The sequence below is a fragment of the Jaculus jaculus genome, chromosome 5 (assembly GCF_020740685.1).
Source record: "Jaculus jaculus isolate mJacJac1 chromosome 5, mJacJac1.mat.Y.cur, whole genome shotgun sequence".
Lineage (NCBI taxonomy): Eukaryota > Metazoa > Chordata > Mammalia > Rodentia > Dipodidae > Jaculus > Jaculus jaculus.
In genome coordinates, this window is record NC_059106.1 from 25,448,669 (window position 1) to 25,457,714 (window position 9,046).

Sequence of the window (9,046 nt, forward strand, 5' to 3'; positions counted from 1 at the left end):
TAGGGTTTCACTCTAGCTCAGGCTCTCCTGGAATTCACTGTGTAGTCTCAGGGTGGCCTTGAACTCACGGTGATCCTCCTACCTCTGCCTCCCAAGGGTTGGGATTAAAGGCGTGCCCTACCACCGCCAGATTATTTTTATTTATTTTTAATTCTTATTTATTTGAGAGAGAGAGAAAGAGATAATGGACATGCCAGGGCCTCTAACCACTGCAAATGAACTCCAGGTCCATGTGCCACCATGAATGTCCAGCTGATGTGGGTCTTGGGGAATCAAACCTGGGCCCTTAGACTTTTCAGGCAAGCACCTCAGCCACCAAGCCATCTCACCAGCCCTAGTTTGTTTGTTTTTTTTAATTATTTAAAAAATATTGAGCCGGGCATGGTGGCGCAGGCCTTTAATCCCAGCACTCGGGAGGCAGAGGTAGGAGGATCGCCGTGAGCTCGAGGCCACCCTGAGACTACACAGTGAATTTTAGCTTACCCTGGGCTAGAGTGAGACTCTACCTCAAAAGACAAAAACAAAAAGAAATATATAATTCTAAACTACAATCTCACCTAGTGTTAAAAAGATAATCTAAGTAACACTGATTATTTAAAAAAAATTGAATTTAGCAGGGCATGGTGGTGCACACCTTTAATCCCAGCACTTGGGAGGAAGAGGTAGGAGGATTGCTGTGTGTTGGAGGCCGCCCTGAGACCACATAATGAAATCCAAGTCAGCCTGGGTTAGAGTGAGACATTACCTTGAAAAACAAAAACAAATATTGAAGATGCAATAATATCCCCCCACCAAATCTCCAAGCCCAGATTTTATTGGTAAATCCTACAAATATTTGAATAAGGAATTCTATCAATCTTACATAATCTTTTCTAGAAAACAGAGTAAATGCAAACACTTTCCAAATAACTAATATGTTCGTTTCTGGGCTCAGGGTCTCAGGTAGTCTAGGCTGGCCTTAAACTTGCTATGTATTAGAGGATGACCTTGAACTCCTGAACATTCTGCCTCACAAGTACTGGGACTACAGACTTGCCTTACTATGCCAGACATTGCATATTGATTTATTGTATTAACTTGGTACCTTATGTTTTTAAATTTTTAATTTATTTATTGGGGGGGGGGTAGATAGAGAATGGATGTGTATGCCAGGGCCTCTAGCCACTGCAAACCAACTCCAGACGCATGCACCACCTTGTGCATCTGGTTTATGTGGGAACTGGGAAATTGAACTTGGGTCCTTAGGCTTTGCAGGCAAGTGCCTTAACCGCTAAGCTATCTCTGCAGTCTCTAAAGCTGACATTTTCTTTTTCTTCTTTTCAAGACAGGGTTTCATTCTAGCCTAGACTGACCTGGAACTCACTCTGGAGTTCCAGGCTGGCCTTGAACTCACAGCCATCCTCCTACCTCTGCCTCAAGAGTTCTTAAAGGCATGTGCTACCACCCCTAGCTATTTTTTTCTTTTTTTCTTTATAAACTATTTTTGTTGGAGTAAGTGAAGCCATGGGAATCCTGAGATGTGAATGCCTAGCTAGAGGAAGATGGAAGAGCTGTGGCTATCACGTCTCTCAACATGGCACGAGGGACTGGTTGCGGCTGAGGCTCAGCATCGCCTCCTGGCCTGGGCTCGTTCCTGCCAGGGCCTCCGTGGTGTAGTGGCCACTACCATTTTAGTTGGGTGGTAAAAGTCGACGTGTTCATTGAAGAAGGGGAAAAGAACTGAAGAAAACTAAAATCCTGTTTATTGTATTTCAATACTCTGTCACATAACAGTCAGATAATTTTCCACTTGTTCATCAAGATGGAAAACTCAGATTCTAATGATAAAGGAAGTGGTGATCAGTCTGCAGCACAGCACAGAAGTCAAATGGACCGATTGGATCGGGAAGAAGCCTTCTATCAATTTGTAAATAACCTGAGTGAAGAAGATTATAGGCTTATGAGAGATAACAATTTATTAGGCACTCCAGGAGAAAGTACTGAGGAAGAGTTGCTGAGAAGACTACAGCAGATTAAAGAGGGTCCCCCACCACAAACCTCAGATGAAAATAGAGGTGGCGATGCCTCGGATGATGTGTCCAATGGTGACTCTGTAATAGACTGGCTTAACTCTGTCAAATAAACTGGAAATACGACAAGGAGTGGTCAGAGAGAAAACCAATCTTGGAGAGCAGTGAGCTGGACTAATCCAAACAGTGGTGATTTTACATTCAGTTTAGAAATAAACGTTAACTGTAATAATGGGAGCCAAACCCCAGAGAATGAAAATAAACCATCTATAAGACGTCCTAATGCAGAAAAATGTGGAAATCAATAGCCAAAGGCAAGTGGAAAATGCAGGATCTGAATGAACATTTGCCAGACCATCTCAGTCAGAAGCACCACCCACGAGAGGTCAGAGGAGGGCCAGAAGCAGAAGCGCAGACCATTGGAGAACCTGAGCAAGGGCTGAAAGAAGCAGGTCACGTCTGCATCCAACAAGTGAAACTCCACGAAGATCTCATCATGGCATCTTGTCTCAGACTTTTGAGCACCCTGTTGTAAATGAGACTGAGGGCAGTTCTAGAACCCGCCACCATGTGACCTTGAGACAACAAATAACTGGGCCTGAATTGCTAAGCAGAGGCCTTTTTGCAGCTTCTGGATCAAGAAATGCTTCTCAAGGAGCAGGTTCTTCCAATCCAGCTGGCGGTGATGAATGTACGGGATTGGGCAGAGACCTCCAACCATAGTCCTTGACCTTCAAGTAAGAAGACTTCGTCCTGGGGAATATCAGCACACAGAGAGAGCACAGTCAGCAGAACTCGGGCAAGGTCTCAGACACCAAATAACACTGTCACTTATGAAAGTGAACGAGGAGGTTTTAGGCGTACATTTTCATGTTCTGAACGGGCAGGCATGAGAACCTATGTTAGACCATCAGGATCCCTATTTGTAGAATCTTAAATACTGGACTAAGCGAGACTATATCTGTTGCCATTCTGACTACGTTAAGGCAGACAATGACAGGCTTTGGTGAGCTAAGCTATTTTATGTACAGTGATAATGATTCAGAACCCACTGCATCAGTCCCAAGTCGAAGTGCAGAAAGGGCAGAGTCACGGAATGGAAGGGGAAACACTGGTGGTAGTGGCTCTGGTTCCAGCTCCAGCCCTAGTCCCAGTTCTAGTGGTGAAAGTTTAGAAAGTAGCTCAGAGGTGTTTGAAGGCAGCAATGAAGGAGGTTCCTCATCTGGCTCAGCAGGGGCCAGGCGTAGCGCCCCAGTCACATTTGATGAAAGTGACTCTTTGCCCTTCCTTAGTTTGGCTCAGTTTTTCCTTTTAAATGAGGATGATGATGACCAACCTAGAGGACTCACCAAAGAACAGATTGGCAACCTGGCAATGAGAAGTTTTGGTGAAAATGATGCATTAAAAACGTAGTGTTTGTGCCGGGCATGGTGGCGCACGCCTTTAATCCCAGCACTCGGGAAGCAGAGGTAGGAGGATTGCTCTGAGTTTGAGACCACCCTGAGACTCCATAGTGAATTCCAGGTCAGCCTGGGCTGGAGTAAGGCCCTACCTTGAAAAACCAAAAAAAAAAAAAAAAAAGTAGTGTTTGCATTACAGAATATACAAAAGGCAACAAACTTTGGAAACTACCTTGTTCCCATGAATATCACGTTGACCACTGGTTATCTGAGCATTCTACTTGTCCTATTTGCCACAGGGCATTCTTAGCTTCTGGGAACAAAATGTTGTTTAATTGAGATCTGGACTCAGCTGTGTACCAAGAATACTGATGGGCAAACAAGAATCATTTGCTTACTGTCCACTTTTTTGAGTGTTGCTTAAATGTAAGAACCTGAATTGAGTCATTGCTTTCTGAAGGAATCATGTCTTTTAATTTCTCTTGCAGGATAAAAGGGATATTTAAAAAGCAATATTTTAGGACTTAATCTGATTTCAGTACCAGGTGAATCATTAGTATCTCTGTTACTGATGATTCATCCATATACACTTGTCAGTTTCTCCTTTGCTAAGATCTGCCTTAGGAGTGTCTCCTTTCAACATCATATTGACACGTTTAAAGTTTCCCAGGCCATAAAAGAGGCATGAAGAAAAGTCCCACTGAAGATTAAGTTACACTCTATGTTTCATAAGTAATTATGATTATGCCATTTCCAGTTAACTAGGTAACACAAAGTCACATTCTGAATACTTGTTCACCCTTCAGACTAGGTGATACTGGACATGTCAGTGTAAACACTAATGATGGCCTAAGACCATCACTGCGGCACACAACAGAGTGAGCTTATAGTTTAATTGAGATATTTATCTTGTGGAAATATTAAAAAGCCTATGCTTGTGTATGTGAAAAACACATTCGTTTAAAAATGTAAAGCTATTTTGTAGAGGCTCAGTACTTTTCTAATGCATTGTTGTATTAATGCATTAAAAATTGTAAAGCACCATGCTTAGAAAAAAACAACAAACTATTTTATGTATTTATGAGAGAGGGAGACAGAGAAGAAGAGAGAAAGAATGAATATGTGCATGCCAGGGCCTTTTGCTGCTGCAAACAAACTGTAGACGCATGCACCACCTTGTGCATCTGGCATTATGTGGGTACTGGATAATTGAACCCTGGCCAGCTGGCCTGGCAAACAAGTGCCTTTAGTTGCTGAGCCATCTCTACAGCTGGGATTTTCTCTACTCTCTTTTATTCAGTGTATGAAGCTTGCACATCCAACTAACAATAGATGTTAAAAGGACAGAAAGTCAGCAAGGGCACAGAACTCAACACGACCAGCACAGTAAAATCTTTTATAGGACTATTACTGATCCTATCTATCTATCTATCTATCTATCTATCAATAAATCATCTATCTGGGGCTGGAGCGATTGCATAGTGGTTAAGGTGTTTGCCTGCAAAGCCCAAGGACCAAGGTTTGATTCCCCAGAACCTATGTAAGCCAGATACACATGGTGGCACATGTGTCTGAAGTTTGCTTTCACTGGCTGGAAGTCCTAGTGTGTCCATTCGCTCTCTCTTTCTCTCTCTCTAATACATAAATAAAAATAAAAATAAATCAAATTTTGACTCATGGATGAACACTGAACACATTATGAAATAATATGAAATAAGCCAGACACAACAGACAAGAATTTTAAAGTTATAATTTTATGAAGTACATGGAACAATCAGATTTATAGAGATACAGGGGTCTTTGGCACATATTTTATTAATTATTTTATTTTATTTTAGTACTTTGAGGTAGGGTCTCACTCTAGCCCAGGCTGACCTGGAATTTACTATGTAGTATCAGGGTGGCCATGAACTCATGGTGATCCTACCTCTGCCTCTTGAGTGCTGGGATTAAAGGCATGCACCACCACACCTGCCTGGCACATGTTTTTAATATTCCATCCCCCTTTTATAAAAAAAGTTTTTTTAAATAGATTTGTTCTTTTATTTATTTATTTGAGAGAAAGAGAGAATGGGCAGGGCAGGGCAGGGCCTCTAGTTACTGCAAACAAACTCCAGACACATGTGCTATCTTGTGCATCTGCCTTACATTGGTACTGGGGAATTGAACCTGGGTCCTTAGGCTTCGAAGGCAAGTGCCTTAACCACTAAACCATCTCTTCAGCCCATCCCTCTGTTTTTCTTTTTGATTTTTCGAGGCAGGGTTTCCAGCTCAGGCTGACCTGGAATTCACTATGTATTTTCAGGGTGGCCTCAAACTCACAGCTATTTTCCTATCTCTGCCTCCCCAGTGCTAGGATTAAAGGTGTGCATCATCATGCCCAGCCCCTCTCTCTATTTTTTGACAGAATCTCACTACTAGTCTACATGGTTAAACTTATGATCCACTTGTCTCAGCTAAGTGCCAAGATTACAGGTACACACCACCCAACCTTGCCTAACTTTGTGATCCTCCTGCCTCAGACTCCAGAGTAGCTGGAGCTACCAGTGTGAAGTGTTAGACTTATCTCTAACTTTTAGCAGTAGAGGTAAACACTAATAATACTGACTTGACAAGAAAAAGGATGCCCTCAGGGGATGTTTATGAAAACAAGCCTTAGGACTGTCATTGGGGTTTTGCTGCTAGGTGAGCGAGCTGGTTCTAGCATGTTCCTCTTCCAGTATCCCCAGGCTGCTTGGCTTGCATGCCCACTCCTTAGGAAGCCTAATGGTGCAGGTACTAGGATCCTTTTTTGTCTCTGGGCTTTCTGAACACCTCTGGGTTGCTCTGTGGGACTCAGCAGAGAATGACACCCTTTTCCTCTTGTAGTGCGTGGCCCACCAGGCTCTTTTCCCAACTGTTCCACCAGCCACTGTCTGTCCTTGTGTCCTACCATACTTGCTGAGTGTGGTAGTGCATGCAGGTGGAGGCAGAAGGATTGGGAAGTTTAAGGTCATCCTATGCTACAGACTTCAAGGCCAGTCTGGGTTACATGAGACTTTGTCTCAAAAAACAATGTAGGAGCATTGGAGAGATGACTCAGTGGTTAAGGCACTTGCCTGCAAAAAGGCATATGCACAAACTGGCACATGCATCTGGGGTTTGTTTGCAGCAACTAGAGGCCCTGACACACCCATTCTCTCTTTCTTGCAAATAAATAAATAAAAATATTTAAAAAAATATAGGTGCCAGGTGTGGTGGTGCATGCCTTTATTCCAGCACTCAGGAGGCATAGGTAGAAGGATTGGCCTGAGTTTGAGGCCAGCCTGGGCTAGAGTAAGACCCTACCTCAAAAATGAAACAACAAATAAACAAGCAAACAAACCAAAATCACCTATATGTGGATGACCTAACACAGAGCTTTTGCTTTACTTTCCTTCCTAAAATTAATCTTGCTCAACTTGCAAAAGCTAAACAAAATGAGCAAGAACTCTCAGAGAAACATTTTGAATGGAGAACCATCACCCACACCCCAACAAGGTATCTTAGTCACATTCAGATCCTTCAAAGAAAGGGGAAACTTGGGAGGTGAGGAGATGGCTCAGTGCATGAAGATCTGAGGATGGATCCCCAGCACCCCTGTACCAGCTGGTGTGGGGGTGTGTGCCTCTAACAGCAGCACTGGGGAGGCAGACAGGAGGATCCCAAGGGCTTGCTGGCTAACTAGACTGGCTGAATTGGTGAGCTCTAGATTTGGGAAGAGATGCTATCTCAAAGAATAAGGTGGAGAGAAACTGAGAGACACCTGATATTAACACATGCAAAAAAGATAAAAAACAGGGCAAAACTCTCAGGATGGATGGCACTTGGGAGATTCATCTCCACTGTAAGAAGGCAGCTGCCTCCAGCAGCAGGGTCAGAATAGACCTAGGACAAGAGATCAGTGGTGTGTTTGCTGACCTCTGACCTACATTGGGACAAAAGGAAGAATGCAAACTCTTTTGAAGGAGTGTCCTGTTCTTCAAAGTCTGCTTTATTCCCCCCTGGATCAACAAGCTGGATTACACTGGAGTGTAAGAAATGCAGGAGAGAGGGTCATTGAGTTTGCAAAACAGTCTTGTGTTTTTGGAAATGGCTATGGACAGTGTGAAGCAGGTTTGTTGGATACCTGAATGGAGACTCAATGGAGGATGAACCGTGGGTTGCAGTGAAGACCCAGTGGAGATGCCAGGACTATGAGATAGCTGACAAGGAGAGCTGCTAGCACTGGATGACGTTTCTTGGAACTGCGAGTAGCCTATTTGGAGGGGTGGAATTGGAACTCCAGAGACTTGTCAGTGGCTAGAATTATCAGAATTCTTGACTTGTCATTGACTAGAGTTGTTGGACTTGGAGCTAGAGTTTGATGTTTACCCTATTTAAATCTTGCATTGGTTGAATATTTCTTTGCTATGCCCAATGCCATCTTTTGCAGTGTGAATTTTTATTCTGTGCCATTATGTTTTTTTCTTTCTTTCTGGTATTATGGCTCACTTAAAAGACCTTGGATTGAGCCGGGCATGGTGGCACATACCTTTAATCCCAGTACTTGGGGAGGCAGAAGTAGGAGGACTGCTGTGAGTTCAAGGCCATCCTGAGACTACTGAATTAATTCCAGGTCAAAGACAAACAAACAAACAAACAAAGACCTTGGATTATGGGGATGTTTGAACATCATTGGGATTAATAAAAACTATGGGGACTTTTTGTTTTTGTTTTTCAAGGTAGGTTCTCATTCTAGCCCAGGCTGACCTGGAATTCACTACGTGATTTTAGGGTGACCTCGAACTCATGGCAATCCTCTTACCTCTGCTTCCTAAATGCTGGGATTAAAAATTTGCACTATCACACCTGGTTTGGGACTTTTAAAGTTGGATGAATGCATTGTATGGTTATCAGTTTATGGGGGCCAGAGAGGGAGTGTGGTGATTTGATTCTGGTGTCCCCCATAAACTTAGGTGTTCTGAATACTAGGTTCCCAGCTAATGGAAATTAGGGATTTAACACCTCCTGGAGGCAGTGTATTGTTGGGGATGGGCTTATGGGTCTTACAGCCAGCTTCCTCTTGCCAGTGTTTGGCACACTCTGCTGTTGTTGTCCATTTGATGTTCGCGAGGAGGTGATGTCCACCCTCTGTTCATTCCTTCATTTTCCCCTGCCATCGTGGAGTTTCCCTCCAAGTCTTTAAGCCAAAATAAACCTTTTTTATTTCCCACAAGCTGCTCTTGGTTGGGTGTTTTCTGCCAGTAGTGTGAACATGACTACAACAGTGCCCTTCTAAGGATTATGAGCAACCTGCCCTGCTCCCAGAAGAAACCTTCTCAAATGTCACAGACGACTCCATCTTAGCTCATTTAGGGCATACATGCTCCAGAGCTTCCAGGAACTTGCCAGGGAAGATGGTGGCAATTGACTGTGAGATGGTATGCACAGGAGCAGAGGGGCATCAGTTCCTTGGCTTCATGTCGCATTGCAAGCCACAACGGCGATGTGCCATGTGACAAGTAAAACCTTCCCCAGGCCACCCTGTAGACTTCTGGACCAGAAGGAGTAGCATCTACAAGGGCCACATGGTGAATGGAACATGTAGATTCAAGATTGCTGGGGTGGGAGGCAGAT

At 43.6% G+C, this 9,046-nt stretch overlaps 1 pseudogene; it reads left to right on the forward strand.

The window, feature by feature from the left end:
- The first annotated feature begins 1,781 nt into the window (after window positions 1–1,781).
- On the forward strand, window positions 1,782–3,748 carry LOC101596818 (annotated as a pseudogene).
- Window positions 3,749–9,046: the final 5,298 nt, after the last annotated feature.